This window comes from Salvelinus namaycush, chromosome 34 (genome assembly GCF_016432855.1).
Source record: "Salvelinus namaycush isolate Seneca chromosome 34, SaNama_1.0, whole genome shotgun sequence".
Classification (NCBI taxonomy): Eukaryota; Metazoa; Chordata; class Actinopteri; order Salmoniformes; family Salmonidae; genus Salvelinus; species Salvelinus namaycush.
In genome coordinates, this window is record NC_052340.1 from 16,574,947 (window position 1) to 16,593,318 (window position 18,372).

The following is an 18,372-nucleotide window of genomic DNA, read 5'->3' on the forward strand; positions in this document are numbered from 1 at the left end:
AAAAGCCCCACTCGGACCCCTCACACCTCACGCCAATCCCACCCCACGCCAATCCCACCCCAACAAGGAGGTTATAGTGTCAGCTCTCTGACAAGTAGTATGGAGCTGTGGCTCAGAGTATTGTGTGTTCATCCTATGTTATGTGTTCATCCTATGTAATGTGTTCATCCTATGTAATGTGTTCATCCTATGTAATGTGTTCATCCTATGTAATTTATTCCCAGTGAATATGAAATAGTTTTTTTCCTTGTTCAGAGAAATGAGTCATTGAAATTGTTAAGTCCCATCATCCTACATCCTGGTATTACCAGGTTCTGACCACTAGAGGGTGAATTTACAAAATTATATATTGGTTTCCACAATCTGTAAGCAGTCTATGTACAAGGTATGACAGCAATCCAAATCATCCTAATGTTAAAAAAAAATGTGATTGTGTAACTCAATGATGTTACCTATAGATGATTTGGATATGAAGCGCAAAATTGCTAATATAGATGCCATTGACTTACTTTGGATTTATGCCACTAATGCTAAAAGTTAGCATTTGAAACAGTTGCCAGGTAAACAAAACCAAAGCATGGGTTGCTGTCATACCTTGTCCATAGACTGCTTACAGGGTAAGCCCCTACCTGGACTCAAACCAGGGACCCTCTGCACACATCAACAACCTCCCACGAAGCATCGTTACCCATCGCCCTTGCAGAGCAAAGGGAACAACTACTTCAAGGTCTCAGAGCGAGTGACGTCACCGATTGAAACTCTATTAGCACGCATCCCGCTAACTAGCTAGCCATTTCACATCGGTTACACTCGCCCCCCTTTTGACTTCACTGAACGGAGAAAAAAACGTCACCAAATTCACTGAGAATACATTACATAGGATGAAGAAACAATACTCTGAGTCGCAGCTCCGTACTGCTTGTCAGACACAGAGAACTAATACTATATAGTCGTTGATGGGATTGGCGCGTGGAGTCTGTGGGGCTTTTGACCATTTCTTTGGATTCCTCATGTCTTAATCCATGTTTAAAAAAAAATTGGTCCAAATCGGATGTTAAGTACTATATTTATTGAATATTATATGAATCCTATAAATTAAAATGGCCAATTTGGGTCGAATCAATTAGCTTAAATTATATTTAAACAAAATCATGTTGCAGGAATGCTAATATTTTCTGATTCTAACTACAGAAAAGATATCAGAAGAATCTGAGATGGTGGGTGTCATGGCTTGCAGAAATGACATGGAATGACCCTAATGCTCCATTTCTCCTCAGTGTTTGTTCATCAAGCCGCCTGTGAAATAGAAACTATTTAGATTTCTGGCATCCCCTCTTCGCTCTGTTATGAAATTTGATTGAGAACGAGACAGTAGATGGAAATGAACTTGATAGACCCCTGACAAATACACTGAATGAATATATCAATAAAATAAACAGACTCCTTATTATTTATTTGGTGAGATGTTTGTAATATCTTGGCTCCATCTTGCGGTTTGTTACTCTCTTCTCCTTTCTACCACTCCCACTCTCCTCTTTGTTGCGCCCTCCTTTCTCTCACTCCTTCTCTTCTCCATCTCTCTGTCCCTAACACTGCTTTCTATCACTCCCCCCCATCTTTATCTCTCTATCTTTCCCTTTCTCCTCTTTGTTTTGGCTCCTCTCTGTCTCAGACACTTCCTGTTGGTGGATGGGACGGGGATCTATGTGTTCTCCTACGAGGGCCGTCTCATCTCCACGCCCAGATTCCCCAGCATGAGAACGGACATCCTCAATGCCCAGTCAGTCTCCCTTAGCAACGACACCATCGCCATCTGGGACAAGAGCGATGAGAAGGGTGAGTGGAAGGCCAGCCGAGCTGTCCCTTCATTACTACAATACTAAACTGTGTTGTCCACAGAGCAGGGCGAGATTTGCCTTAGGCTTTTTCACTCAATGACATTTACAGTCACTAAACACATTGAAACATCAGGAGCACTTTGTCAACAAGAGGATTACACTTCACCAGGAGATAAAACGCTGGAGAAATGACTTTAGCAGGACTGGAACAATGACCATTTGCCATCATTATCCTGCTCGCTCTCGCTCTGTCCTCCGTCCTCTCCTCTCTTCTTTTCCTCCAGCCATCTTTCTGTTTGGTGCCCTGACGGGGAAAGCCCTGGGTGAAGGGAAGCCCCTGACTGACAAGGTGGGTGATTCACCAACCAACACACACCAACAGTCAGTCACAGCACACATTACACTCTCCTGTTAGTGTGCACACACTGACATGAGAAGACTGTGCATATCTCCACGTGCCTACGTCTTAATCCATACTGTTACATTGAGCAACCTGTTAGGATTGGGGGAGGGTAAGCCGATCCTAGATCTGTGCCTCAGGGTAGCTCTGGGTTCGAGTGCCCCCAACAGGCCAGGGTGAAAAGGTCAGGGAGCCATGGAGAGAAGACAGAGAGAAGAATTAGTGGTGTTGAGGGAAAAGAAGAAACTTCATAGTTAAGAGGGAGACATACAGAGTGTGTGGAAATTGGAGTGAGTGCATGTGTGTGAGAAAGAGATGGAGAGAAAGGGGGAGGGTTATGGAGGAAGAACAGGACTGAAAGGGATTAAGAGAGAGGGAGTGAATTAGAGAGAGAGAGAAAAGGAGGAGAAGTAGCCAGGATCAGTAGTTACTGTCTCTGCCAGCACTCCACAGCTCCAAGACAGAGGAGCACTGCACTGGAGCCAGCTGGCTCTGACACACACACACACACACACACACACACACAGTCACACACACACACACAGTCACACACAGTCACACACACATATACACTCCTGTTGGGGAGTATGGGCCAGGAGCTGTGGGGTCAGACTGCTGGCACCCCCTTCCACTCTCTTGCCTCCCCCATTTCTCCCTCTTGTCTCCCCTTTCCTCCACCTCTTCCCTCTGAGTTGAGTATCTTCCCTCTGATCTGGCCTCAATTGTTCCCCCCTAGTCCTTCTGTGGCTGTGTACTCAGGGCTGTACTGGGGACTAGAGAGTGTGGAGGAGGAGAGGAGAGGGCTTGTGATATGGGTGATCATGTGTTGAGAAGAGATGTGTATCAAAAGACAATATTGTAAGTGTATGTGTTATGGGGACTGGTGGGGTTTGACACTGCTGGTTCAGTTTGCCCTGCTCATGTGAACCAGGCCTCTCTCACACAACTTTCTGCCTCCCATTTCACTGTGTGTGTGTGTGTGTGTGTGTGTGTGTGTGTGTGTGTGTGTGTGTGTGTGTGTGTGTCCGTGCGTGTGTGTGTGTCCGTGCGTGTGTGTGTGTCCGTGCGTGTGTGTGTGTGTGTGTCCGTGCGTGTGTGTGTGTGTGTGTCCGTGCGTGTGTGTGTGTGTGTGTCCGTGCGTGTGTTCCAGATGGAGGTGGTGGAGATAGCTCTGGACCAGTGTGGTCCGTCCAGCGAGAGGAAGATCGCAGTCATAGACAAGAACCGTGACCTGTACCTGACCGCTGTGCATCGCATCAACAGAGAACACAACATCTGCAAGATAGGTAGGAGAGAGGGAAAGAGAGAAAGGGAGGGGGAGATAGATTTCAAACTGCTTTGTGTTGTTAAGCACCTAAAGCCTACCAGATAGATCTTTCTAACCATAACCCACATGCACTATGGTCTACACACCATGTGGTAGAGGTTATAGTTAGTTATTCTGTGTGTAGTCAATAAGAGTGTGTTGTCTGTCTCTATCCTGCTCAATAGGTACTGTGGTCCACACTATGTCCTGGACGACTCCGCTAACATCCTGTGTGGTATTCAGGACACACAGTTCACTGTGTGGCACTATCCCGGTGCGGTCTTCACTGGACCTGCTGGCTAAAACACTCTACATGAAAGACGCCAGGTAACATGTGCACGTAAACACACACACACAAACACAGAAATCAGTTCCCCATTATCGGAAATAAAAGGTACTGCTTCATCTGAAATGTTTTCATGTTGTGTAAAAGCTGTTTAAAAGAGATTCCTGAGTGGCTGCCCTTAGGCTGAGTGGCTGTGTGTACAGAATGTATTATTATATCTGTCGGTCTGTCCCCCTCCACAGTGAGTTCAGCCGTGCGGCCCACATCCTGAACTACGTCGGGACCCAGGTGACAGCTCGCTGGTGTACAGCAACTTATCTCCCTACCCCACCGTGCTGCATGAGTACAGCGCCTCCTTTCGCTGGGAGGACGCACTGCGCCTCTGCCGCCTTGCCAAGGTAACACACACCTGACAGGAGAGGGGACATTCTCTTGGGGACATTCTCTGGTGACTCCCTGGTCCGGTGCAGAATGAGTCTGATCTGTATAGAGCAAAGCACACATCATATTCAACACCAAATACTGTACAAAACACATCTTAAAAAAACTCTTCATATTATTTTGAAAATAGAATAATGGTGTGAAATAATCCAGTGCCAAATGTCTAACACCAGGCCTGCTGTCTCCCTGGCCCTGCCCCTACCCTACCCAGGAGAGGAGGGCTGCTCTGAGCCATGAGCTCTGAGCTCTCTCTTAAAGCCAGTTATTTAGGATAAATGGTGTAATTAGCGGCCTGTAATTGCTAGCACATTGTGGGTTGCAGCAGAGCAAAGCAGGGCCAGAGGGACCAGAGAACCAGAGCCCTGGCCCCAGGGGAAACACTCAGCCCCCTGAGAGGGGCCACGCGGGCTGGGGGGCCACAGATCAGTGAATGTGATTTCTCCAGGGTTCTAGTGTTGTGTTCTGATAGACCTTATGGGTTCCCCCAACCATAGCGTGGTAACAACAGGCAGCGTGGGAACTCACTGTCACTCTTTGGAAGTGGGGTGTGTGTGTGTATCTCAATGTCTTGTCTCAGTGTGTCAAATTTCTTTCCTCATTTCTGTGTGGTTGTCTCATGTCTGTTCGATTGTCTCATGTTGGTCTTGTTGTCTCGTGTCTGTCCAGTTGTTTATTCAAATAAAATTTTATTTGTCACATGCGCCGAATACAACAGGTGTAGTAGACCTTACAGTGAAATGCTTACTTACAAGCCCCTAACCAACAATGCAGTTTTAAGAGCAGTTGCCATACCAGGCAGTGAAGCAACCCGTCAGGATGCTCTTGATGGTGCAGCTTTAAAACCTTTTGAGGATCTGAGGAACCATGCCAATTCTTTTCAGTCTCCTGAGGGGGAATAGGTTTTGTCGTGCCCTCTTCACGACTGTCTTGGTGTGCTTGGACCATGTTAGTTTGTTGTTGATGTGGACGCCAAGGAACTTGAAGCTCTCAACGTGCTCCACTGCAGCCCCGTCGATGAGAATGGGGGCGTGCTCGGTCCTCCTTTTCCTGTAGTCCACTATTATCTCCTTTGTCTTGATCACTTTGAGGGAGAGGTTGTTATGCTTGCACCCCACGGTCAGGTCTCTGACCTCCTCCCGAAAGGCTGTCTGATTGTTGTCGGTGATCAGGCCTACCACTGTTGTGTCATCGGCAAACTTAATGATGGTGTTGGAGTCGTCCCTGGCCATGCAGTCATGAGTGAACAGGGAGTACAGGAGGGGACTGAGCATGCACCCCTGTGCGGATGTGTTGTTATCTACCCTTACCACCTGGGGGCGGTTCGTTAGGAAGTCCAGGATCCAGTTGCAGAGGGAGGTGTTTAGTCCCAGGGTCCTTAGCTTATTGATGAGCTTTGAGGGCACTATGGTGTTAAATGCTGAGCTGTAGTCAATTAGTATCATTCTCACATAAGTGTTCCTTTTATCCAGGGGTGAAAGGGCAGTGTGGAGTGCAATAGAGATTGCATCATCTGTGGATTTGTTGGTGCGGTATGCAAATTGGAGTGGGTCTATGGTTTCTGGGATAATGGTGTTGATGTGAGCCATGACCAGCCTTTCAAAGCATTTCATGGCTAGAGACGTGAGTGCTACAAGCCGGTAGTCATTTAGGCAGGTTACCTTAGTGTTTTTGGGCACAGGGACTATGGTGGTCTGCTTGAAACATGTTGGTATTCCAGACTCAGACAGGGAGAGGTTGAAAATGTCAGTGAAGATACTTGCCAGTTGGTCAGCGCATGCTCGGAGTACACGTCCTGGTAATCCGTCTGGCCCTGTGGCCTTGTTGACCTGTTTAAAGGTCTTACTCACATGGACTGCGGAGAGCGTGATCACCCAGTCGTCTGGAACAGCTGATGCTCTCATGCATGTTTCAGTGTTACTTGCCTCGAAGCGAGCATAGAAGTTATTTAGCTCGTCTGGTAGGCTTGTGTCACTGGGAAGTGCTCGGCTGTGCTTCCCTTTGTAGTCTGTAATAGTTTGCAAGCCCTGCCACATCCGACAAGTGTCGGAGCCGGTGTAGTACGATTCAATCTCTGTTCTGTATTGACGTTTTGCCTGTTTGATGGTTCGTTGGAGGGCATAGCGGGATTTCTTGTAAGCTTCCGGGTTAGAGTCCCGTTCCTTGAAAGCAGCAGCTTTACCCTTTAGCTCATTGCGAATGTTGTCTATAATCCATGGCTTCTGGTTAGGGTATGTACGTACAGTCGCTGTGGGTACGACGTCCTCGATGCACTTATTGATGAAGCCAGTGACTGATGTGGTGTACTAGTCAATGCCATCAGAAGAATCCCGGAACATATTCCAGTCTATGCTAGCAAAACAGTCCTGTAGTTTAGCATCTGCTTCATCTGACCACTTTTTTATAGACCGAGTCAGTGCTTCCTGCTTAAATTTTAGCTTGTAAGTAGGAATCAGGAGGATAGAATTATGGTCAGATTTGCCGAATGGAGGGCGAGGGAGAGCTTTGTAAGCGTCTCTGTGTGTGGAGTAAAGGTGGTCTAGAGTTTTTTTCCCTCTGGTTGCACATTTAACATGCTGATAAAAATGAGGTAAAACTGATTTAAGTTTCCCTGCATTAAAGTCCCCGGCAACTAGGAGCGTCGCCTCTGGATGAGCATTTTCCTGTTTTCTTATGGCGGTATACAGCTGACTGAGTGCAGTTTTAGTGTCAGCATCGGTTTATGGTGATATGTAGACAGCTACGGAAAATACAGAAACTCTCTAGGTAGATAGTGTGGGTGGTCTACAGCTTATCATGAGATACTCTACCTCAGGTGAGCAAAACCTTGAGACTTCTTTAGATATCGCGCACCAGCTGACATTTAAATATATGCGTCGGCCCCCGCCCCGTGTCTTACCAGAGGCTGCTGTTCTATCCTGCCCATAGGGTGTATAACCCGCCCGCTGTATGTTATTAATGTCGTCGTGCAACCACAACTCAGTGAAACATAAGATATTACAGTTTTTAATGTCCCGTTGGTAGGACATACGTGCTTTCAGTTCGTCCCATTTATTCTCTAGCGATTGAACGTTAGCTAGCAGGACGGATGGCAAAGGCAGATTAGCCACTCGTCGCCTGATCCTCACAAGGCACCCTGATCTCTTTCCGCGAAATTTTTGTTTCCTTCTCCAGCGAATGACGTGGATGAGGGCCTGTTCGGGTGTTTGTAGTATATCCTTCCCATACGACGCATTAAAGAAAAACTCTTTGTCCAATTCGAGGTGAATAATCGCTGTTCTGATGTCCAGCAGCTCTTTTTGGTCATAAGAGATGGTAGCAGCAACATTATGGGGCGGCAGGTAGAATAGTGGTTAGAGCATTGGGCCAGTAACCGAAAGGTTGATAGATCAAATCCCTGAGCTGACATGGTACAAATCTGTCGTTCTGCTCCTGAACAAGGCAGTTAACCCACTGTTCCTAGGCCGTCATTGTAAATAAGAATTTGTTCTTAACTGACTTGCCTAGTTAAATAAAGGTGAAATAAATTTTAAAAAATAACCAATGCAGCTCAATGCTTACACGGAACTCATACCGGCTGCGCGCGTGCGCTATTGTGCATAAATGTATTTTGTTCCCCTACACCAAACGCGATCACGACACGCAGGTTAAAATATCAAAACAAACTCTGAACCAATGCTATTATTTTGGGGACAGGTCGAAAAGCATTAAACATGTATGACAATTTAGCTAGTTAGCTTGCACTTGCTAGCTAATTTGTCCTATTTAGCTAGCTTGCTGTTGCTAGCTAATTTGTCCTGGGATATAAACATTGAGTTGTTATTTTACCTGAAATGCACAAGGTCCTCTACTCCGACAATTAATCCACACATAAGACGGCCAACCGAATCATTTCTAGTCATCTCTCCTCCTTCCAGGCTTTTTCATCTTTGAAATTATATGGTGATTGGCATCTACACTTTTACCACGACAACCGGCAAAACATTTCGTCTTTCAATCACCCACGTGGGTATAACCAATGAGGAGATGACACGTGGGTACCTGCTTCTATAAACCAATGAGGAGATGGGAGAGGCAGGACTTTCAGCGCGATCTGCGTCAGAAATAGAAAGAAGTTCTATTTTAGCCCTTGGTAACGCAGACGCTCGTTGGCGCAATAATTTAATAACATGGATTTCTAAATGTATTTTGCGACGCTCGCGCACGTGTCCGGTCTGGTCAGCATGTTAGGCTCTCACTGGGGTTGGGGTTCAGGGGTTGTGTGTGTGTATGTGTGTGTTGGGGAGGTTAAATACGTAAATGGTGTCACCCAGGCTAATTAGAAACTAATTCAAAGCTGCTGGTCGTTTCTCGTTAAAGCTCCACTACAGTGGCTCCGTCATGGACCCTTCACCATTCCAAGGCCCAGGGCTAAAGGTGTCACTACAGACCCGGGTTCGATCCCGGGCTGTATCACAACATGCAAAGACGTAAATGAACGAGAGAGAGACTCAACTCTTCCTCAGAGACTCAGTGGGGGGTGTGAGACACCAACACAGGAGAGGAACATCACAGCGGCAGACATGATGATGGCCGTCTTATCGGCTCTTAATCAACGATGCTATTTTGTTTGTTGTTTCACATTGTTTGTAACTTGTTTTGTAATTATTATTTTTTTAACCTTTATTTAATCAGGTAGGCAAGTTGAGAACAAGTTCTCATTTACAATTGCGACCTGGCCAAGATAAAGCAAAGCAGCTCGACACATACAACAACACAGAGTTACACATGGAGTAAAACAAACATACAGTCAATAATAGAAAGTAGAAAAATAAATCTATATACAATGTGAGCAAATGAGGTGAGATAAGGGAGGTAAAGGCAAAAGAAAGGCCATGGTGGCGAGGTAAATACAATATAGCAAGTAAAACACTGGAATGGTAGATTTGCAGTGGAAGAATGTGCAAAATAGAAATAGAAATAATGGGGTGCAAAGGAGCAAAATAAATAAATAAATACAGTAGGGGAAGAGGTAGTTGTTTCGGCTTGTCACGTTCCTGACCTGTTTTCCTTGTTTTTGTATTTGTTTAGTATGGTCAGGGCGTGAGTTGGGGTGGGCATTCTATGTTATGTGTTTCTATGTTTAGGTTCATTGTCTATTAGCCTGATATGGTTCTCAATCAGGGGCAGGTGTTTTACGTTTCCTCTGATTGAGAACCATATTAAGGTAGGCTGTTCACACTGTTTGTCGCACCACTCGGGACTGTTTCGTTTTCGTTCGTGTATGTGTTCGTTCCTGTTAGTGCGTTATGTTCTCTAGTTCAGGTTTGTTCACATCGTTTATTGTTTTGTAGTTATTCAAGTGTTCGTCGTCTTGTTTAAATAAATTTCATCATGTATTCCACCTACGCTGCATTTTGGTCCGATCCTTCTCGCCTCTCCTCATCCGAGGAGAGGAAGAAATAGACGAATGTTACAGAATCACCCACCTACCAAGGACCAAGCGGCGTGGGAAAAAGCAGCAGCAGCGATCGCAGGATTTCTGGACATGGGAGGAAATTCTGGACGGTAAGGGACCATGGGCACAACCTGGAGAATATCGCCGCCCTCGTGAAGAGCTGGAGGCAGCTAAAGCCGAGAGGCGGCGGTATGAGGAGGCAGCACGGAAGCAGGAGAAGGATCTGGGCTATACAACCTGGGAGGAGATCGACAGGTGGGCGATCGACCCAAGGAGAGTGCCGGAGCCCGCCTGGGATTCTCTGGCGCAGTGTGAGGAGGGATACCGGCGAATGGAGGCAGCACGACGACGCGGTAGGAAGCCTGTAAGTCAAGCCCAAAAATGTCTTGGGGGGGGGGGATAAAGGGTAGTGTGGCGAAGTCAGGTAGGAGACCTGCGCCAACTTCCCGATCTTACCGTGGAGAGCGAGAGTACGGGCAGACACCGTGTTATGCGGTAGAGCGCACTGTGTCTCCTGTACGTGTGCATAGCCCGGTGCGGGTTATTCCACCTCCCCGCACTGGCAGGGCTAGATTGGGCATTGAGCCAGGTGCCATGAAGCCGGCTCAACGCGTCTGGTCTCCAGTGCGTCTCCTCGGGCCGGCATACATGGCACCAGCCTTACGCATGGTGTCCCCGGTTCGCCAACCCAGCCCAGTGCGGGTTATTCCACCTCCCCGCACTAGTCGGGCTACGGGGAGCATACAACCAGGTAAGGTTGGGCAGGCTCGGTGCTCAAGGGAGCCAGTACGCCTGCACGGTCCGGTATATCCGGCGCCACCTCCCCACCCCAGCCCAGTACCACCAGTGCCAACACCACGCACCAGGCTTCCTGTGCGTCTCCAGAGCCCTGTTCCTCCTCCACGCACTAGCCCTATGGTGCGTGTCTCCAGCCCGGTACCACCAGTTCCGGCACCACGCACCAAGCCTCCTGTGCGTCTCCAGAGTCCTGTGCGTCCTGTTGCTGCTCCCCGAACTAGCCTGAAGGTGCGTGTCCTTAGCCCGGTACCTCCAGTTCCGGCACCACGCACCAGGCCTACAGTGCGCCTCAGCCGGCCAGAGTCTGCCGTCTGCCCAGCGGTGCCTGAACTGCCCGTCTGCCCAACGCCGTCTGAGCTGTCCGTCTGCTAAGCGCCGCCTGCGCTGCCCGTCTGTACTGAGCCTTCAAAGCCGCCCGTCTGTCCTGAGCCTTCAAAGCCGCCCGTCTGTCCTGAGCCTTCAAAGCCGCCCGTCTGTCCTGAGCCTTCAAAGCCGCCCGTCTGTCCTGAGCCTTCAGAGCCGTCCACCAGACAGGAGCCGCTAGAGCCTTCCGCCAGACAGGAGCAGCCAGAGCCTTCCGCCAGACAGGAGCAGCCAGAGCCTTCCGCCAGACAGGAGCAGCCAGAGCCTTCCGCCAGACAGGAGCAGCCAGAGCCTTCCGCCAGACAGGAGCAGCCAGAGCCTTCCGCCAGACAGGAGCAGCCAGAGCCTTCCGCCAGACAGGAGCAGCCAGAGCCTTCCGCCAGACAGGAGCAGCCAGAGCCTTCCGCCAGACAGGAGCAGCCAGAGCCTTCCGCCAGACAGGAGCAGCCAGAGCCTTCCGCCAGACAGGAGCAGCCAGAGCCTTCCGCCAGACAGGAGCAGCCAGAGCCTTCCGCCAGACAGGAGCAGCCAGAGCCTGCCGCCAGCCAGCCATGAGCAGCCAGAGCCTGCCGCCAGCCAGCCATGAGCAGCCAGAGCCTGCCGCCAGCCAGCCATGAGCAGCCAGAGCCGCCAGCCAGCCATGAGCAGCCAGAGCCGCCAGCCAGCCATGAGCAGCCAGAGCCGCCAGCCAGCCATGCGCAGCCAGAGCCGCCAGCCAGCCATGCGCAGCCAGAGCCGCCAGCCAGCCATGAGCAGCCAGAGCCGCCAGCCAGCCATGAGCAGCCAGAGCCGTCAGCCAGCCATGAGCAGCCAGAGCCGTCAGCCAGCCATGAGCAGCCAGAGCCGTCAGCCAGCCATGACCAGCCAGAGCCGTCAGCCAGTCCGGAGCTGCCCCTCAGTCCGGAGCTGCCCCTCAGTCCGGAGCTGCCCCTCAGTCCGGAGCTGCCCCTCAGTCCGGAGCTGCCCCTCAGTCCGGAGCTGCCCCTCAATCCGGAGCTGCCCCTCAGTCCGGAGCTGCCCCTCATTCCAGTGTTGCCCCTCATTCCGGTATTGCCCCTTAGTCCGGTGCTGCCCCTTAATCCAGTGGGGTTAATTTGGAGGGTGGTCATTAGGAGGAGGTTACGAAAGCGGGGATTGACTATGGTGGGGTGGGGACCACGTCCTGAGCCAGAGCCGCCACCGTGGACAGATGCCCACCCAGACCCTCCCCTAGACTTTAGGTGGTGCGCCCGGGGTTCGCACCTTGAGGGGGGGTTCTGTCACGTTCCTGACCTGTTTTCCTTGTTTTTGTATTTGTTTAGTATGGTCAGGGCGTGAGTTGGGGTGGGCATTCTATGTTATGTGTTTAGGTTCATTGTCTATTAGCCTGATATGGTTCTCAATCAGGGGCAGGTGTTTTACGTTTCCTCTGATTGAGAACCATATTAAGGTAGGCTGTTCACACTGTTTGTTGGTGGGTGATTGTTCCTGTGTCTGTGTATGTCGCACCACTCGGGACTGTTTCGTTTTCGTTCGTGTATGTGTTCGTTCCTGTTAGTGCGTTATGTTCTCTAGTTCAGGTTTGTTCACATCGTTTATTGTTTTGTAGTTATTCAAGTGTTCTTCGTGTTCGTCGTCTTGTTTAAATAAATTTCATCATGTATTCCACCTACGCTGCATTTTGGTCCGATCCTTCTCGCCTCTCCTCATCCGAGGAGGAGGAAGAAATAGACGAACGTTACAGGGCTAAATTATAGATGGGCTATGTACAGGTGCAGTAATCTGTGAGCTGCTTTGAGGGAGATAAGTGTTTCCAGTTTCAGAGATTTTTGTAGTTCATTCCAGTCATTGGCAGCAGAGAACTGGAAGGAGAGGCGGCCAAAGGAGGAATTGGCTTTGGGGGGGACCAGAGAGATATACCTGCTGGAGCGCATGCTACAGGTGGGTGCTGCTATGCGAGCTGAGATAAGGAGGGACTTTACCTAGCAGGGTCTTGTAGGTTATGATGCAATAACCACAACCCTGGAGAAGGATGGCTAGAGGGGACAGGGGATGGGAGAGGGGGGTGAGGTGGGTGTCTTCAGAAAGTATTCATACCCCTTGACTTATTCCAAATGTTGTTGTATTACAGCCTGAATTCAAAATTGATTCAATTGTTTTTTTTTCTCCTCACCCAGCTACACACAATATCCCATAAGGCCAGACAAAATTGATTCACTGTTTAACGGATTTTCCCCCCAGAAAAGTGAGGTGAGCGAGCGAAAAAATATATATAAATAAATCAATAAAATCATTAGGTGGTAAAGGAATAACAGTAGTTAATTGGTTCAGAGTTTGTTTTGATATTTTAACCTGCATGTCGTGATCGCATTTGGTGTGGGGGTGACAAAATAAATGTATGCACGATGGAGCATGCTCACAGCCGGGTTGGGTTCCGTGTCATCAAGGGAGAGCTGACAGTGCATTATAAACAAAGAGCCGCATATTTTGCCAAAATAAACAGTAACACGGAACCCAAACTGGCTGGTGTGTTAGAACTGACTTCTATTTTAGCCCTTGGCGCACGCGAGCAGTGTGGGTGCAATAATTGAATAATATATATTTCTACATTTATTTTGCAACGCTCGCGCACGCGACGCGAGCGATGTAGTCAGCCTGTAATTAAACTTTGTCTGGCCTAATGAGCAAAAAAAAGCTAATCGATTGACAATGTATTCACACCTCTGAGTCAATACATGTTAGAATCACCTTTGGCAGCGCTTACAGCTGTGAGCCTTTCTGGATAAGTTCTTAGAGCTTTGCACACCTGGATAGTACAATATTTTCAAATGTTATTTTTTTTATTCTTCAAGTTGGTTGTTGATCACTGCTAAACAGCCATTTTCAAGTGTTGCCATAGATTTTCAAGCCAATTTAGGTCAAAACTGTAACTAGGCCACTCAGGAACATTGTTTCGTCTTGGTAAGCAACTCCAGTGTATATTTGGCCTTGTGTTTTAGGTTATTGTCCTGCTGAAAGGGGAATTTGTCTCCAAGTGTCTTTTGGAAAGCAGACTGAAGCAGGTTTTCCTCTAGGATTTTGCCTGTGCTTAGCTCTATTGTTTATTTTTATCCCAAAAAAAATCCCTAGTCCTTGCCGATGACTAGCATACCCATAACATGATGCAGCCACCACCATGCTTAAAAATATGAAGAGTGGTACTCAGCGATGTGTTGTGTTGACATTTCCCCAAACAACACTTTGTATTCAGGACGTAAAGTTAATTTCTTTGCCACATTTTTTGTTGTTTTACTTTAGTACCTTGTTGAAAACAGGATGCATGTTTTGCATATTCTGTACATACTTCCTTCTTTTCACTCTGTCATTTAGGTTAGTATTGTGGAGTAACAACAATGTTGTTGATCCATCCTCAGTTTTCTTCTATCACAGCCATTAAACTCTGTAACTGTTTTAAAGTCACCATTGGCCTCATGGTGAAATCCCTGAGCGGTTTCCTTTGAATGAGGTAATCATTCAAAAATCATGTTAAACACTATTATTGCACACAGAGTGAGTCCATGCAACTCATTGTGACTTGTTAAGCACATTTTTACTCCAGAACTTATTTAGATTTGCCATAACAAAAGGGTTGAATACTTATTGGGTAAAGACATTTCAGCTTTACATTTTTGATTAATTTGTACATAATTACACTTTGACATGATGGGGTATTGTGTGTAGGCCAGTGACACACAGTCTCAATTTAATCCATTTTAAATTCAGGCTGTAACACAAGAAAATGTGGAAAAAGTCATGGGGTGTGAATACTTCCTGAATGCACTGTATGGAAGAAGGAGCGTCACCACTTTTAATAGCCATCCCTCCTCCTTCCTCCCCTCATTTCTGGTAAGGGTTTGGTCTTTCGTGGCCGTTTGGTGTGGTTTTTCCCGGAGTGGGAGGAGTGTTGTGGGGAAGTCCTGTCAGCCAGGTATGGAGGATTAGCCCCTTGTGGATACTTTCATGGCACTGATTGTTGGTAACAGACGCACGCACACACACACATAGACACACACATGCTGATAGGCCTGTACACAAACAACCATACTGTACACAGTCACACAAACATGGGCAGCCCAGCAGTGTGACTCAGTCCCCAGCCAGGCTCTAACAGTGAGCCAACACCACAATCTCTCCTCTGATTGGAGGAAACTGGCCTATCTCTCTCTGACTCTCTGACCAGCATTTAGTGGCTTTAGCAAAGGATGATTTTGTTGTTGTCTTCACAGTTTTATGGCCAATGTTGTTTGTCTTAATGAAGGATTCAGATGAGATGACAGGATGCATGAGGATGTTGTTCTGGGCTTTGCTTTCAACGATACTGTTGAGTGGCGTAGTTTGAGTGTGACTGTAAGAGTGAATGGGAGTGACGTTATGTCTGTGTGCGTGTGTGCCTGCATGTTTGTCTAAGTACGTCTGCGTACTTAGAATCACACACACGGAAGTCAGATTACAGGGTGTGTGTGAGTGTGTGTGCCCTGCAGAGTGACACTAACGAGGCCTGTGTTGTAAGGATGAGCAGACTGGTAATGGGAAGAGTGTCCCTGTAGAGACGCCAGTGTAATGGACCTCCCATCCCTCTAATAACACACAGCCCTCCTCTCTCTCAGTGCCCCATCCCTTTAATGACCCAGGCGAGCAGGGCTAAGCTAGCCCCCCTGTGCAGGGCCTTGTGGTCAGGGCTAGGCCACGCGCTACGCCCCGGCACCACCACCAGCCTGTCAGGCTGAGCAGCAGTTCCACCCCCTGACAAATACCCCCATACCCCGGCTCCCTGTCCCCTGGCACTCATGCCTGCTCCCTATCCTGTGTGTTTGTTTGTGCGTGCGTGCGTGCGTGTGTGTGTATGTGTGCGTACGTGGTGTGTGTGTTTATTTATGCTAAGACAATGTGTGCATGGCAAATTTCATTTCCTATTTGCTTAATGTCTGTCTCTGTTTCTATAGGACCAGTTGCTGTGGGCGTGTCTCGCTGGCATGGCAATGGCCAATAGGGAGATGACGACAGTGGAGGTGGGCTACGCTGCCATTGGAGAGGTAAGACCCTCCATCAATCTATTTCTCTCTCCAAGTGGATAAGGTGCAGTATATTAACTCTATCAAGGATCTGCCATCTAAGGAATCTTTAGTGACCCACATGTTACTGTCCACTCTGCTACAGGCTGGCCTGGTCTACCAAGCCATACAGGTCCACATCAACCTCTACAACTGGGACAGGTGTGGGGGTGTGTGTCTGTCTCTAAATGTCTGTCTGCCTGTGAATCTGAATATTTCTGTCTCTCTGACATGCCTTTCTGTTTGTCTGTCTGTGTATACTTACATATGCATCTGTGAATGGGACTGAAAGCTTCATGTGTCCTCAGGGCGTTGGAGCTGGCAGTAAAACATAAGACCCATGTGGACACAGTGCTGATCCTGCAGGACTTTAGCAAGAAAGAGACCAACAAGAGGTTCATGCAGTACGCTGACAGGTTAGGATATGTCATTGCTTTTGACTGTCATATAGTGAACACTAACCAGCTGTAGTAGTAAAGACTTCTTCTCTTCGAAACTAGACAGTATTTTGTTACAAGAGGCAATGTGCCCTTTCTATCACACTATGTTCCATTAGACTGACCCACTTCTCTAATCTCTCTCTTTCTCTCTTTCTCTTTCTCCCCCCCCCCCCCCCCCCCCCATCAGGTGGAGGTGAACTGGGGAAAGATCCAGGCGAAGGTTAAGGAGAGAGAGAAGGCTGCCATCACCTCTGTCAGGAGCAGCTTGGCCTCTCGACTCTGACCTCATCCAGGGACCAAATGTACATCATATTTTCAAGTGGTCATTTATCAAACATGGTTAGTGTTATTTTTGTGTTTGTGTTTTTTACAAAAAATATATTTTTACAATTAACTTAAATGCCTTATTCTCTGAGAATGTACATATGTAGACGTTTAACAAATACATATTTATCAGATCGATCAACTCTGACTTATTTTTATCTCCTCAACTGCTATTTCAATTCAATGCAGTCAGCCCCAGCCCAGTCAGTTTTAACTAGTAATCATAGGCCGCCCGAGGGACGGAGTGGTCTAAGGCACTGCATCGCAGTGCAAGAGGTGTCACTACAGATCCTGGGTCGATCCCAGGCTGTGTCGCAGCCGGCTGCGACTGGAAGAACCATGAGGCGGCGCACAATTGGCCCAGCATCATCCGGGTTAGGGGAGGGTTTGGCCGACCGGGATGTCCTTGTCTCATCACGCTCTAGCTACTCCTTGTGGCGGCCGGGCTCATGCACGCTGACTTCAGTTGTACAGTGTTTCCTCCGACACATTGGTACGGCTGGCTTCCAGGTTAAGCGAGCAGTCTGTCACGAAGCAGTGCGGCTTGGCCGGGTCGTGTTTCGGGGGACACATGGCTCTTGACCTTTGCCTCTCCCGAGTCCGTACGGGCGTTGCAGCGATGGGACAAGACTGTTACTACTATCAATTGGATATCATGAGAAAGGGGTAAAGAAAACTTAAAAAAAAAAAAATTGTAATCATAGATATTTGTGTTTATATTAAGTATAAGGCTTTTACGCATATTCTCTGTGTTGGTGGGAAACAGCTTCCTCCCCTGACAGAGGTCCAGCCCATAATTTGCCATTACACCCTATCGATCTCCACTCCCAACACACACACTCAAACACAGCCCCAGCATGGAAGCCAAGAGCAGCAGGATAGATCCCTGTCATTCTGGTCTGGACACCGGCGCTCCTGGGTTCCTGATGGATACAGGATGATGGCTAATGGGCTCAGTAGAGGAGCAGTCTAGGGCTGCTTGTCATACACTATTACAGAGCAAGACTGAATCATTAAGGTCAGCCTCTCTCACACCCCCTTCTCTTCATGTCCTCTCTTTTTCTCTCTCTGTTTTTGTATCCTATCAATCCCTGTTCACTCAGGTATTGTCCTAAGTGCAGGCTAGAATGAACTCCCTCCATCTTTCCCCAGCTAACTGCAGTCAGGCCGTTCTTGTCTAGAGTAAAGTTAGAGGGGGACGGGTAGCTATGATGCCAGTGGTAGTGTGGAAGCTCTCCAGTCATCTATGACCCAAAAGGAGCAGCACTCTGTATCAGCCAGGAGTCATGTTTCACATGTGTTACACCGGAATACACACATCTCAAAGCACGTGTTCCCTGAACTCTTACACAAGTATGTTCAGACACACAGCACACAGATAACACACAGACACACATACTGAATTGAATACGCTTTATCCAAACCATGCTGCTACTACCAAAGCTCAGACCCTGACGGGGCATAATGTAGGATTTATGAGGAGCTTAATGCACATTGATCTGGCCTTGGTTTCTTTGCTGTTTTCCCCACTAATGCATTGAATAACTGCTCCATTGGCATAATCAGTTGTTAGATACACAGAATTACCGTATATTGTCTATTTTTCTCACACTCAGGTTGGGCTGTTACACACCCCATAAAAATGGCCTGGGTTTCCAAAACATCTCAATACT

General features: G+C 48.0%; 1 pseudogene; it reads left to right on the top strand.

Moving 5' to 3' along the window:
- The window catches only part of LOC120029236, a 66,520-nt pseudogene extending 49,679 nt beyond the window's left edge, over positions 1-16,841 (top strand).
- The last annotated feature ends 1,531 nt before the right edge of the window (positions 16,842-18,372 follow it).